Source organism: Schistocerca cancellata, chromosome 5 (genome assembly GCF_023864275.1).
Source record: "Schistocerca cancellata isolate TAMUIC-IGC-003103 chromosome 5, iqSchCanc2.1, whole genome shotgun sequence".
NCBI lineage: Eukaryota > Metazoa > Arthropoda > Insecta > Orthoptera > Acrididae > Schistocerca > Schistocerca cancellata.
Window position 1 is genome coordinate 503777418 of NC_064630.1, and position 16190 is coordinate 503793607.

The 16190-nt window shown below is 42.6% G+C and overlaps 1 protein-coding gene across 2 annotated transcripts in view; it reads right to left on the reverse strand.

Annotated features, from left to right (window-relative positions):
• Window positions 1–16190, reverse strand: part of LOC126188985 (F-actin-monooxygenase Mical) — a 550752-nt gene that overhangs the window by 399369 nt on the left and 135193 nt on the right. The gene's annotated exons all lie outside the window — the stretch shown is intronic.

Here is a 16190-nt window from a genome sequence, read left to right on the forward strand (position 1 = left end):
CCTCCCCCAACGAGGAGTGCGAAGCAGGTGGGTAAGGAAACACTTTAACCAGCGGCGTCGGACTCTGTAAGCTGACGAGCACAGGATTTGTCTAATGCTAGATGATATGAAATGTGCATGTGGCTAGCGCCTCCCGTCAGGTAGACCGGTCGCTGGTACTAGTCCTTTTAGTTGACACCACTTCGGCGACTTGCGTGGCGATGAGGATGAAATGACGATGAAGACAATACAAAACCCAGTCTCCAAGCGGAGAAAATCCCCGACACGGCTGGTAATCAAACCCGGGCCCCTCGCATCGCACGCTGCCGTACTGACCACTCATCTTTGGAGGCGGACTGGAATTAATTAATCGGATGGAATGACCTATAATGTTTATTGACATGATCGTGATTGGACATGCTTGGGACAACTCGAAACTTTTGAGGTGGGGCAATGGTTATCACACTGGAGGCGCATTCGGGAGGACGACGGTTCAAATCCGAGTCCGACAACCGAGATTTAGGTTTTCCGTGATTTCCCTAAATCGCTCCATGCAAATGCCGGCTTGGCTCCTTTGAAAGGGCACGGTCGATATCCTTCCCCATCCTTGAAACATTTTGAGATTGTGATCCTTCTATAACGGCCACGATGTCGACCAGACGTGAGACCCTACTCTTCCTTTTCTCAGTGTGTCGTCGCAGGAACCGTCCTCGCACAATGGATGACAGCGGGAGCGCCGCCGTTGAAGAATGGCTCCTTGTGATCAGCAAGCCAAGGAGAATCGATGACGGGACGGTGCAAGACGATATTGTATTTTACCATGCAATGGACTTTAATTTTACAAATGAGACTGCCTTGATTCTAGTTGTTGATTTGTTTTCGTCAGTAACATTATTTTTTTTAGTTTGAGGAACCTTATTGTTTTATTCCCAATTTCTGTTCCATCTAATTCCGCAAACTTCCGTAGATAGTCAAATTTTTCTTTAACAGTTTGTCTTGTCAACTTTACCTTTTTTTTTAGCAGTTTATATGCGGCAGCATTTTCTCGAGTGCAGCTTTGTTCACAAGCGAAGGTGTACAATGAACGTTACAGACAAGACGACAATAGAAGCTTCTGCAATGTGCTTCTACAGAAGGATGCTAAAGATTAGATGATTAACCAGATAACTAATGAAAATTATTTTATCCTTTTTTTGTTTAAGAACACAGTTTTTTAAATTACACTGCAGGAAATACTGTAATCAGTAGCAGGTTTTTTCGAAATGATTTTATGTCCCCTAACTAGTTTCGTGCCTGAGCCCATAGTCAGATGGTAGATTTGAGTCATCATATGAGGCCCTCCTTTACATATTACAATAGATAAGTTTCTTTTTCAATTTACGAGTATGCTAATCCATGAGATAAACCACATACAAGTTTTGCATTGCATTTAGTTGAGCTCCTGAATCAGCATGAATCGAAAACTAAAATCAAACTTCTGTTTTATAATACGAAAGGAGAACTCTTCACGAAGACACAAATGCAAAACTTGCCAAGAAATCAACGCTACCTTCAAACGGTGGGCTCAGACGAGAAAAACTAGTAACGATACAATAAAATCATTTCGAAAACTTGTGGTTGGTCGCAGTATTCCCTACAGTGTAATACAACTAATAAATAGGTACTGACTCGAATCGGGAAGAAAATAAAATTTTGGTGCAACCTGACTGAAACAAGGTGTCGATTGACTGGACACATCACGAGGCATCAAAGGAATAGTCAAGTTTGGTTATGGTGGGAAAATGTTCAAATGTGTGTGAATTCTTAAGGGACTAAACTGCTGAGGTCATCGGTCGCTAGACTTACACTCTACTTTAACTTATGCTAAGAACAACACACAGGTCTATGCCCGGGGATGACTCTAACCCCCGCATCAAGGTCAAGTGACCTTCCTTGAGTATCGCTGCGGCGCCCTTCTTTCGGCTGCTGCTTTTATTTTCTCCTCCTACACCAAATGGCCACAAGCCACCGCCGAGATGGCCAATTTCCCCTCATCGACGACATTACACAGAAGCTATACAGCCTGTAATAGCATGAACGAAATTTCAATAACTGAAGTAGGATTGTGGAGTCAAGGTGTAACACTTTCCACACAATTTTACATCCCGTCCCCACAATAAACACACAATCTGGCCGCTTACTTTACATCAGAATAGCTAAAATCCACTAAAATTATTGTAATTCTGAGGAAAGGCACAGCAAACAGATTAGACTTCAGGAGATGACTGGAATCTCCAGGGAGAATAAGTTAAAGCGTTTCCCGCGCCATGCCAACACCTTATGGCCCCCAGGACCCCAATGGCCATTTTGCCCGCTGTAGCCATTTTGCTCGGCTCTCCACTAACATTTTGTTTAGAACAGTAACCATAGCAAATGAGTTCACTATGCTGGATTTCGTATTTTCATTTTTCTATTTTATCAGTAGTCTGACACTTCCGAAGCGTCTATGACTGCATGATGTACAGGGTTATTACAAATGATTGAAGCGATTTCACAGCTCTACAATAACTTTATTATTTGAGATATTTTCACAATGCTTTGCACACACATACAAAAACTCAAAAAGTTTTTTTTAGGCATTCACAAATGTTTGATATGTGCCCCTTTAGTGATTCGGCAGACATCAAGCCGATAATCAAGTTCCTCCCACACTCGGCGCAGCATGTCCCCATCAATGAGTTCGAAAGCATCGTTGATGCGACCTCGCAGTTCTGGCACGTTTCTTGGTAAAGGAGGTTTAAACACTGAATCTTTCACATAACCCCACAGAAAGGAATCGCATGGGGTTAAGTCAGGAGAGGGTGGAGGCCATGACATGAATTGCTGATCATGATCTCCACCACGACCGATCCATCGGTTTTCCAATCTCCTGTTTAAGAAATGCCGAACATCATGATGGAAGTGCGGTGGAGCACCATCCTGTTGAAAGATGAAGTCGGCGCTGTCGGTCTCCAGTTGTGGCATGAGCCAATTTTCCAGCATGTCCAGATACACGTGTCCTGTAACGTTTTTTTCGCAGAAGAAAAAGGGGCCGTAAACTTTAAACCGTGAGATTGCACAAAACACGTTAACTTTTGGTGAATTGCGAATTTGCAGCACGAATGCGTGAGGATTCTCTACCGCCCAGATTCGCACATTGTGTCTGCTCACTTCACCATTAAGAAAAAATGTTGCTTCATCACTGAAAACAAGTTTCGCACTGAACGCATCCTCTTCCATGAGCTGTTGCAACCGCGCCGGAAATTCAAAGCGTTTGACTTTGTCATCGGGTGTCAGGGCTTGTAGCAATAGTAAACGGTAAGGCTTCTGCTTTAGCCTTTTCCGTAAGATTTTCCAAACCGTCGGCTGTGGTACGTTTAGCTCCCTGCTTGCTTTACTCGTCGACTTCCGCGGGCTACGCGTGAAACTTGCCCGCACGCGTTAATCCGTTTCTTCGCCCACTGCAGGCCGACCTGTTGATTTCCCCTTACAGAGGCATCCAGAAGCTTTAAACTGCGCATACCATCGCCGAATGGAGTTAGCAGTTGGTGGATCTTTGTTGAACTTCGTCCTGAAGTGTCGTTGCACTGTTATGACTGACTGATGTGAGTGCATTTCAAGCACGACATACGCTTTCTCGGCTCCTGTCGCCATTTTGTCTCACTGCGCTCTCGAGCGCTCTGGCGGCAGAAATCTGAAGTGCAGCTTCAGCCGAACAAAACTTTACGAGTTTTTCTACGTATCTGTAGTGTGTCGCTGCCATATGTCAATGAATGGAGCTACAGTGAATTTATGAAATCGCTTCAAACATTTGTAATAGCCCTGTATATTATTAATATTATTATTGTTATTATTCACGTGATGCAACGGTCTTGTGCTCAGGATTTTACTTACTTTTTATAGTATTTCACTTGTACTAAGTTTTATAGGGTTCATTAATAGAGATAAATAGCTAATAGGGTTGGGGATTAACCCTTTGAACGAATATCAAGCTACGAATACGATTTCTCCTTCTGGCATCAGTTGACTAGTGTGTAACTGTGGTGCCAACCAAGTAATGTGGTTGCTGTGAGTCTGCGTCTTCATGTCTTGCAATACAGACCTGCAAATGCTGTAAAACAATGGGCAATTTAATTGATCTCAAGAAAAAGAGTTGGAGGCGCACACTTGTGCCTTTTTTTTTTTTTTAACAGACTGTGAGTAAATTTTGATCTGGCTGCTTTACTTTAAATTTCCTTGCCCCTTAATTTATCCAGCAAGTGTATTCATTAGCTGTAAGAGTGTTAACAACGGAATTAGACTAGAACCAGAAATACTGAAGCGACTTCTCTACCGACCGCCTGGATTCTTCCGTCACTATGCTAAAAGAAAAAGCAGTCGTCTTCAGAGCTGAGATGTTCCTTTCTACAAGTGGCGCCGGCTGCAGATTAAACGCACCGCCTGGCCTTCGCTTTAACTCTGAGTGGACTAGATGAACCCAGTAGGCAGAACGGCGTTTCTGGGAAGCGCGGATGTGGTTGAACGTCAGCGCAGCTGCGGTGATGCTTATCAAATTTTCGACTAAACGTTCAACACAGAACACACATCCAAGTTTTTGTGTCTCCATTTGCGTTCGTGTGGGGATTGACTGCGGGCGTGGACTATGATAGTGGAAGAAATCACTGCTTACAAGAAATTCCAAAAACACACAGTGGGTACGAGAAATCCACAGCTAAGGAACACCACATGAAATGTATGAACAATGTTGACAAGGTGATTCGTGTTCATGACTGCTGCAGTGTGTTGAAATGCCTCCAGTATGAAAGGCCCAGGAAATACTCAAAGCAAAGGTACATTCCAAATCATTTTCTCGTGACGCAGATAGACTAATCCCTTACTGTACCATCAGTACTTTCTTTAGAATGAATATACGTATACATATCGCAAAAATCCAACCGCTTACAATATTTTAAGGCTGGAATTTAGTGTCTAGTTGATGATTTCCTGGTAAAAATAAAGTAGATCAAGAATTTTAAAAATGCATCTTCCGAAACCTTGCCATCGACTGCGAAAATAAAAAAAATAAAAAATCCGCAGATGTATTTTGAATTCCTTACTATATACGAGTTAAGCGCCCACGCCGCTTTTTATAGTGGACCTGTCTGTATCTGAACCACACTTAAGGAACTCTAAAGGAGCAGACTCAGACGAAGTTAGATGTAATCATGCATTTGAGCAAGGTAATGGACTACACCCAGTGTGCAAACTACCACAAGGACGAAGAAAGACTGTAATTTTAGAGATGCGAAAGAGCAGATGACGAACCTCAACAGAAGCAGAATCCCGTGCTTGAACGGCTAGCCAGAACAATTTTGCATCAGTAGTTTCCATTACAACACGACCACAAAAACCAAACCAAACCATACCATACCATCTTCGGCAGAAAAGTTACAAGTAATATGATAAACTATATCGAGATCTCCGACACATTAGAAAACAGAGAGAAGGGATGGCGTGAAAGAGAGAGAGAGAGAGAGAGAGAGAGAGAGAGAGAGAGAGAGAGAGAGAGAGAGAGATGGTTGGTTGGGGGGGGGGAGGGACCAAACTGCGGGGTCATCGGTCCCTTGTTCCCAGTAAAATAATTACACACCGGAATGAAGAAAAGAAAGGAGTCGTACAGCACAGTAACAAGAGAAAGGAAGAACAAGAAGAACGACAGAAGGACAACCAACTCTACTATAGGCAAAAACAGGAAACGAAAAACCATAGAGAGAAGCAAGAAACAGGTAGAAGGGGTAAAAACAAGAGAGCAGATGATCGTGGCTAGCCAACTACGAGAATAAAAAGGAAAATCTAGCCACTCTGCGACACATTAAAACATCCACCCTAAAAGCATTGGAGTGGAGAACACAAAGGGAGAAAGGACATGCGCTAAAGCTTATATAGAATGATAAAACCCTCCGCCGCGTATAAAACGTAAAACTAAATTAGCCGATGAGGCGTTGTCAGCTAAAATTAATGGCAACGAGTCCGATAACTGAAGAGTCCGTCGCAGGGCAGCCAAAGGAGGACAGCTCACCAAGATATGGGCCACTGTCACCCGGGCGCGAAATGTACACCTCAGCGTTCTAAATTCGCGCGCAGCTCATCGTCGGACTGCAAATAAAGGTCCCTAAGAAATGTGATACGCTGGACCATAGTTAAGCTCTTATGGGGCGTGATGGTTACAAAAACATCCCCGTGCCTGTAACAAGCGAGTAATGTCTGTGACTGGGCAGACAATGCTGTTTTGATCAAGACTGGCCCAGATCTCATTTTGGACAAGCCCCCCCCCCCCCCATCTCCCCAAACTTGTCCTCTAAAAACAAAAAATTGAGGCTTCATCGTCATGAAAGATTCCCCATCAGCTTTCGAACATACAAGGTACCTGGGCGAATAAGAGCTGCTGCCATCCTTAGCCTGACGTTCCTCCCATGGTGTGGCCAGGGAGGGGAACGATTTGGGGTCGTACTTCTGTGCAGTGAATTGAGCTCATGAACGCTTAGAGATTGCTGGTGTTTGACCATCAGCAAGAGATGATGTACTACGATTCATCACGTGTCATCCACACTGATGCCACCCACTCCGACCCGGGGCCCTTCCCACGGGGGCCACCCAGCCGCAGCAAAGACAGGGTGGTCATTGCCGGAGGTCCCGATGCCTCAAGGGGATGGGCATCTACCCCTTGGCATGCGTGGGGAGTTAACAGCGCAGGTATCAGCAGAGAGATCCCTGTGTGGTCAGGGGGCAACAACCAGCTGGGTACATGGTGGCCCCACCATAACGGACTGGCTACCGTGCTGGATATCAGGTGCCACCAAGCAAACAAGTCCAATATTATTGTCAACGTAGAAAACGATGCTGCAGAGTTGATGGAAAAATACTAACCCAGGAGGGTGACCTCGCCCAACAGGTGGAAAGTGAGCAGAAGTACAGATCCACGTCAACGAAGGTTGCGATACGTCTCAGTGCATGATGGACACGATGCACCATGCAAGGCGCCCTTCCCCAAATGGATCGCTCTTCGAGAAAATTTTGAAAAATGGAGGTCAAACCCTACAGGGGACCACCACAAAGACCAACATTCATTATTTTCCATACTACGGTGTACTGAAACTGATTGTTATGAATACACGAGCCGATTTAAGAGAGAGGTGACGCATTTCGTAAAAAAAATCATGTTATTAGGTATTACTGTTTCTGTGGACTCCATAGGATCGCGAAAAGACGTTACGTTGCCACTTTACAATGCTGTAGTACTGCTTGTACAACAAGTGGCGCCTAAGAAATCGATCATGTTACTTATGCGAGAAAAATTGACAGCCACTAATCCTAATACTGGTCTCAACCGGGATGTGCTGGAACAAGCTCTACCTCAGTTGTACTGCGGGTACAGTCTTACAAAGATACGAACACTGCGACCGATACGTCTACCTAAATAAAAAACATCTCTGTTTGAAAGCAACCCAAAAATTAACGGACACGGGAGCTACCGGCAGACTGACCACTTTGGAACAGTAGGAATAATTCTTACCAGACGACATTTTGAACAGATACATCCGTGCATTAGATATACGTCCATGTAACGGCTGTATACAGATGTATCTCCATGAGGCGACTGAAACTAATTAGATATAACCCTGTGCTTCCTGCCGAGGCAAACAGTTAAACATTCACAACCTTTTAATACTACATGATCAACGACGGCAGAAACAGTAGTTACTTTAAATGATAGGAGACATTCGTAAATAAATACATAAATCTTACAAGGGTCCTTATGGACCGGCCCTACGAATTTAAAGCTCATTGCCCGGACATCATGTCCCTAAAATAGTACGATGATATTAAAAAGAAAAATATCTCGAAAAAATCGCTTCTGAAGACTGGAAGATTTCCGAGAACTGTTCAATACAACACACTTGAAAATCATTTAATTAGAGGTCGGTAGTTGGATATGTAGCGTTGAAGTTTCATAATCGTAAGAACGTAACGATCAGAAACGTCAAATAACGCCGCGCGGTTAGAGGCGCCATGCCACAGATTGCGCGGCCCATCCCGCCGGAGGTTCGAGTCCTCCCTCGGGCGCGTGTGTGTGTGTGTGTGTGTGTGTGTGTGTGTGTGTGTGTTGTGAGTGTTCTTAGTATAAGTTAGTTTAAGTAGTGTGTAAGTCTAGGGACCTATGACCTCAACAGTTTGGTCCCTTAGGACTTCACATACATCTGAACATTTTATCAAATAACGTACATTGTACCAAACTTTTTATCAACAATAATAACGTTTTATTTTTAATTAGGAATCGTACAAAAATGCCAGTATTAACAGTAAATTATAATTTGGCTCAAAAATGGGAAATGCCAAATATTACATAAAATACTTTTTATTTCTAGAGATTGAGTAGACATGTAGCATGTCTGTATCAATTTTTAATTCACTTTCAAACAACCATTAAACATAAATACACGTCAGTTCCATAAAAAATGTTGAGTCAATATTTGTGAACGGTAGAGCGTGGGTGAAATGCCGAAATCATTAGATTAGCTTTTCGAAGTAATACATTGTAACTGCATGTCATGTGAAAATGTTCATAATCTTGTGGATCAAAGCATTTTTTAAAAATATGTACAGTCTCTATAGGATAAACAACCGAAAAAGGAACTAATAGCTGTCGTGGGTCTTCATTATACTGATGACAACGTCATAAATACACAATCAGAGAACAAACTACACAATTGTTAACGCATGTTACATTTACATCCGTATTCGCCACATCACTGTGTAGTGCGTGCTGTACCAGTGTATCCTCCCGTTTTCCTTCCTGAACCATTCACGTGTGGTTGCTGGGAAGGAACACGGTCGGTGTCACACTGCAAGAGCCAGAATTTCTCAAATTTTAGCTTCGTTGCCAACACGTGAATTTTATGTCGTAAGAACAGCATGTTTCTTGACTCACTTTGAAAAGTTGCCTTTCACAATCCTGCGAGCAAAGCTCTCCATGGAGCGCAACGCCTTTGTTGTAATACTTACTTCATGTGTCCAGAAAAAAATGATTACTCTTTTCTCTACAGAATTTCGAACTTCTATGCCCTTCACGGTGACATTTAAAACATCTAAGTGCAAGATTCGCCCTGTTTTGGCTTACTATATAGTAGGTGATTAGGCGCCCCGCTCCGCAACTGCACGTCACGTTCTCATACCTGCACATGACCAAATATGTTATGTACCTCGATACTCCTGTTCTTAGTATATTCAGGATTCTCCAAGTAGTGTAGAGCAGGTAGAAACAGCAGCTAATTCCCTCCCTTGGAGTGAAGTAGTCTTCCTTATGTGCACTTTCTTACTACAGGCAAACGCATATGGAATCTGGCTTGACGTATAATGGTAACGTTCGCTGCAAAATACTTTTCCTGGACTTAAGGCGACATGTTGCAGGTGTGTACATCAAGTGCTCTGGGCTTTCAGTATGCTTATTCCGTTCTATTTTTTCTGTCACTCTGTGATATGGGTGTGGATGCAATGCGAGCCACGGGGTTGGTCTGAAGCGTCTCTTAAATAAGCCGACTAACTCGGGTAAGGCCACGTCCTATGTCTGGTGTGAACCAAAGCTCCCCAAACTTGTGGTCTATACTCTCCCACAGAAAACCAGAGTACCAGCGCAGTGGACTGGAGATTCCTCCTCAAGTAGTACTTGCAGCTTTCTAAAGATATTTCTGATGCAAATTTTTAGTTTTGGACCCCTTACAGTGTGTCCTAAAACAAATGGTGTGATCCAGGGTAATTCTCAAATATTTTGGTCTTTCACAGTGCTGAATTTCCGATCCCATCCAGTTAGTATTACGTTTTCTTTCAGCTTTTCTGTATCGTAAATGGAAAGCACTTACCTGAGTTTTTCCTGGATTGGGTTCAAGTTGGTACAGATCATAATGAGATCAACCTATAAAATGTGTTGCAGTTTACTAGAGTCTCCGTGCCATTCCCAAGTTGACTAAACAAACGCATTGGCGGTACGCGCAGTTCCTCTCGAATATTTTTATTCTCTTTAGTTTATCCATTTGACATGTGTCCCAGATTTAGGCAAATGGTTAGGAAGGGCAGAATTTTGCAGTAAGTATCTTATGACCCAACCAGTTAGCCGATATCAATTGCAGAATATTAAATTTTCTGCTGAAGCAGATTCTGGAACGCTGTGTGTGACAGATTGTTAAATAATAATCATGTGAAGAGATGCACCTGATTTACGGCATACTTCCGAGGCTCTTGTATGATTGTGAGACATGGTGTCTTTAGATACGCCATATTAAAATACTTGTAGTATTCGAATAGATGTGCGACTCATACACCTTGAAAACTGCAGGCCGTATATTACACTCGGCAGCGGAGTGTGAGCTTACGAAACTCGCTTACTGATTAAAATTGCAAGACAGACCGAGATCCGATACTGGAATCCTAATTTTTGTGGAGTCGTCTCTTAACCAACTGAGCTACACAGACACGTCCCGACGTCAAAGTTTCAATCTGGCAGTACCTTTCTCTTAGTTAGAGTGCTTGTTCAGCTAGTTACGCAGTTTGAATCTGTACGCAAATTTAACAGATTCACGCATTCCGCTACAGCCTGTAAGAAACGTTCTGGCAGTTTCAAAATGTTTGTGAAGCGTGTCTGAGTCCAGGTTTGGTTGGCAGTATTAATCTCCCTGCAACGAGCTTCTTTGATCTGACAATAAGTTTCATCTAGGAATTTATTCGGCAGGATAAACGCACGAACATCAGAATTCCAGGAAAGAGCTGCAGCACGTGCGCAGAAGCATTTTAGCGATGTATTTACTCCAGTGTACTCAATATGAGGTCATATGCCTCACCTTTCCATTTAGAAAAGTATATTCCACAGTGAACTAACTAAGGGTAATATCCAAGACTGAGGTCAGAAGAAAATGCACAAAAACTGCATCAAAGCTAACCCGAAGCAATGTATCATCATTTCCGCCATGTTGGAAAAATATGCACTTGATCGCAAAAACTCTAATCATGAGAGCGAAGGGCTCTTCGAAAAACAGTGTAGCCATGACGCAAATGCAGTTGAGAAGCTCACAAAAAAAAGTGGACGGAAGGACCGGGGACTTGTATTCACTTTTGGTAAAATGTGTACATCACAGTTGGAGTTGATACACCATGAGCAAGCTCAAGCATACTGAGACATCATATTCATCCAAGAGCCAATGACAGAAGCAATTGTCACAACCGCCATAAAGCGTAAAATTAGTCAACGAATATATGAGAAATGATTATTCTAATAAAAATAAATTTAATACATAACGTTTTTAAATCGGAATAAAAACTATAAAATAATTTTTCCCAGTCCCATAACGTTTGTAAACCCATACAGAAAGTTCTAAAATTTGTGGCTGTGAATTTTTCATAGCTATGAAAATATTTATTAGAGTGATAACGGAAAAAGTGGGGGCATGCGTAACTGAGGCACGAATAGTCCACCTATCTACTGCAAGTGCGCCACTTTGTGCCACATGTCATGTCGTTATTGGTAAATGGAACGCCGCAACTACACACGGGACTAGAGATTAATCTCCGTTCTGTCTTGATACAGATAATATTCGCAACAGTGTGGCGAACAAGGAACTAAATTACAGATTCTCTAGAGATCTTGCGGCCGTGGAGACATCACAGTGGTACGTCCAGGACATTCTACAGCCCCCGTATATCTACCTTACTCGTATGGCACCTCTACTGCCATTCGTAGCACAAGACCTTATGTAACTCTTAACAGTTCCCAACGGACGTGAGTTCGTAGAGCTCAATCGTTGACCTGCGAAATTTCAAAATACGGATTTGGTTGTAATTGAACTTATGTCGAGCGTACCATGACAACACCTGATCCATAATTAGCAATCTGCCCCCACAATAAAACGTATCAAAACGCATCTCTAGACAGTCTAGGAGAGATTACTTACTGAACTGTGCACGGTAACTTCTGTATCGTTAAGTTGCTGTGAAGACAGTAAATAGAACTTTTTATTTCGCAACGGTTGTGACGTTAGCTGTTCATCTGATTGACGGCGATTGAATCCTTGTGAGTGACATGATTTTGATGTCCACCACAATAAGAATATGTCGCAGAGAAAGTGTCCTTTATAAGCAGCCACCGAAGGTCTCAAAACAGAGAGCTTGTCACACAGAAGGAACTATTAACGAATATTCACCACACAAAACGCGCGCTTACACGTTTCCCTCTTCCGTGTAATTCGGTCGTGTTCTAGCCAGTTCATGTTATCTGAAGTTTTCGGAATTTCAGGTACTCATCTATCTGATAAGTACTGCTACCTCACTATCTTTTAAATCTTCCTTCGAATCCTGATAAGGAATTGATTATCACGCCCGTCCGTGGAGAAGCGACACAGTCATTCTGCAGTTAACGAGTTTTCAAGTCCCATGATCATGTAAAGCGAGATCTTGCCATTACTGCAATAGTGAACCATGTTTAAATCTCTTCATCTGGGATACGTATTTAAAGTTTATATCCGAGGCATGAATGTCTCTTCTTTTTTGTCTTCATGCGTAATAGGTCGCCAAAAGTGAAAAGATTTATTACGTATCAGTGCTATGACTAATTACCGTTTGAATATCAGATATATGAAAAACTGTTCTGAAATTTCAGCACGTTAGCAATCAAGGCAAAGATTTTACCTAGAGCAGATTATTTCTGTAATTTAATGTAATATTCCAAGGTCGAATTTCCCTTGGATTTTTTTTTTTTTTTTTTTTTTAGGTAGGCTGACGAGTTGTTTTATAGTATGGTAGTATGGGACTGCAATGCGCAAACCATCAGAAGTCTGAGAGTCGCCCAACGGTTAGCGATAAGAATCTCTTAGCCTAAATGAACAGAAAGAAAGAGACGAATAAATGGATACTAGAAATGACAAGAGTAGGGAATTTCACAGTACATAATAGGACGAGGCAAGCTGCCTTTTAAAGTCTCTGAAAATAACCCAATGAAATTCTTGTTCGTAGTTGGATAAAGGTCCAAATCTATCTCGTTTTTATATCTACATATTTATTATCATCATCTAGGTTAGTTTGAGGATCCATATAGCTGAAGGACGCCACTTGATCCTCAATCATGTTGTCCAGTAGTTTTTGCTCAACAGGCTATCAATATTGTCTTGGTTTCTCACTGTAACGCTTCACAAGTGATTCAAGTGGTGAAGTGGACATTGTTAGTCGTAATTTTCCTGCAGTATTCACACATCGTCCACCTTAAGTTATTTGTTGAACAATAAAATCTGTTTTACAGATACCCCGCTTGTCAAAAAGCTTACTTATCCTAGTTGCTTCTGTCTTCGTAACATAGATCATTCTTAAATACAATTTTCTGCAAATTGGCACTGACAATACGGCAACATTACATATTTCAATATTGTTTTTTTTATTTGTAACTGTCTAGGGAAAACTGAAGGTGTGTGGCAAGTTCTTACCTCATTACGACGTAGGAACGGTCGTCTGTACACATGCATTAGTAAAATGGTATTACAACAGAAGTTCCGAATTATTAATTACGATTTAAAAGTTATAGAGCGTATTTCCAATTCCAGTTTGTGTTCTGTTACTATTTACTTCGTGCGAGATTCCTTTCACGCCAGACAGCAGCTGGCGAAACTATGTTACTAAGCGAATTTCCCGGAACCCCTTACCAATGACACGTTGTCTATCCAACGGCTTCCAGGTCCAACAAAAATTTGATTTCCAATATTTAGCCCAATTATTAATCGAATTTAAAAATTTAAAATGCTGACATGATCTGCTCATTAAGAGGAACATCTTATTTAAAAGTTTAAAACAGTAAGACACGTATTACAGTTAGAAACTGTCTTGAGGCAGTGCAACTGATGGCGCGCGGATACCCGGACTTCATTCATCCAGTGTTTGAGAATGAAAGAGCTTAGCGATTTCCAACAAATTTTAAGTATAATTTCAAACATTTTCTAAACTTTTCTAGCTTACAAGCATAACCATCTGAGCACCAGTGGTTTCTGTCTGAAGCCACCATTTTTTATTTGAAGTACTAGAGTCTTTGGCATGAAACCACCGATGCCATAGCAAAACGAAGACATCCAGTTTTACACCGAGGTACTTCATTTGCGGTCGATACTCTGTAAGCCACCGTACGGTACGTGGTGGACAGTACTCTGTATCACTACTAGCCATTTCCCTTTCTGGTCCACTCGCAAATAGAGGGAGGGAAAAACGGCTGTCTGCTTGCTTCCGTATGAGCCCTAATTTCTCGAATCTGATTTTCTTGGTCCTTACGCGCAATGTATGTTGGCGGCAGTAGAATCGTTCGTTAGTCACCTTGAAATGCCCGTTTCCTAAGTTTTCTCCACAGTTTTTCTCGAAAAGAACGTCGCCTCCCCTCCAGGAATTCCCGTTTGAGTTCCCGAAGCATCTCCGTAACACTTACTTGTTGGTCGATTCACCGGTAACAAATCAAGCACCCGCCTCTGAATTGCTTCGACGTCTTCCTTCAATCCGACTTGGTATGGATCCAAAATACTCGTATCAACGTCCCATATGTGGTCTCATTTACAGGCTAACCACTCTTTCCTAAAATTCTCCCAATGAACCTAAGTCGAACATTCGACTTCCCTACCAAAGTTCTCACATGCTCGTTCCATTTTATATCGCTTTGTAAAGTTACTCCCACATATTTAAACGTCTTGACTGTGTCAATCAGGACACTAGTAATACTGAATCCGAACATTACTGGTTTGTTAGCTGCCATTCATCACACCAACTAGAAATTTTGTCAAGGTCGTCTTGTATCTTGCTACAGTCACTCGATTTCGACACCTTACCGTACACCACAGCACCATCAGCAAACAACCGTAGATTGCTTCCCACTTTGCCCGCCGAATCAACTATGTATACAGGGTGTCACAAAAAGGTACGGTCAAACTTTCAGGAAACATTCCTCACACACAAATAAAGAAAAGATGTTATGTGGACATGTGTCCGGAAACGCTTACTTTCCATGTTAGAGTTCATTTTATTACTTCTCTTCAAATGACATTAATCATGGAATGGAAACACACAGCAACAGAACGTACCAGCGTGACTTCAAACACTTTGTTACAGGAAATGTTCAAAATGTCCTCCGTTAGCGCGGTTACATGCATCCACCCTCTGTCGCATGGAATCCCTGATGCGCTGATGCAACCCTGGAGAATGGCGTATTGTATCACAGTCGTCCACAATACGAGCACGAAGAGTCTCTACATTTGGTACCGTAGACAAGAGCTTTCAAATGCCCCCATAAATGAAAGTCAAGAGGGTTGAGGACAGGAGAGCGTGGAGGCCATGGTATTGGTCCGCCTCTACCAATCCATCGGTCACCGAATCTGTTGAGAAGCGTACGAACACTTCGACTGAAATGTGCAGGAGCTCCATCGTGCATGAACCACATGTTGTGTCGTACTTGTAAAGGCACATGTTCTAGCAGCACAGGTAGACTTTCCCGTATGAAATCATGATAACGTGCGCCATTGAGCGTAGGTGGAAGAACATGGGGCCCAATCAAGACATCACCAACAATGCCTGCCCAAAAGTTCAGAGAAAATCTGTGTCGGTGACGTGATTGCACAATTGCGTGCGAATTCTCGTCAGTCCACACATGATGATTGTGAAAATTTACAATTTGATCACGTTGGAACGAAGCCTCATCCGTAAAGAGAACATTTGCACTGAAATGAGGATTGACACATTGTTGGATGGACCATTCGCAGAAGTGTACCCGTGGAGGCCAATCAGCTGCTGATAGTGCCTGCACACGCTGTACATGGTACGGAAACAACTAGTTCTCCCGTAGCACTCTCCATACAGTGACGTGGTCAACGTTACCTTATACAGCAGCAACTTCTCTGACGCTGACATTAGGGTTATCGTCAACTGCACGAAGAATTGCCTCGTCCATTGCAGGTGTCCTAGTCGTTCTAGGTCTTCCCCAGTCGCGAGTCATAGGCTGGAATGTTCCGTGCTCCCTAAGACGCCGATCAATTGCTTCGAAAGTCTTCCTGTCGGGACACCTTCGTTCTGGAAATCTGTCTCGATACAAATGTACCGCGCCACGGCTATTACCCAGTGCTAATCCATACATCAAATGGGCATCTGCCAAC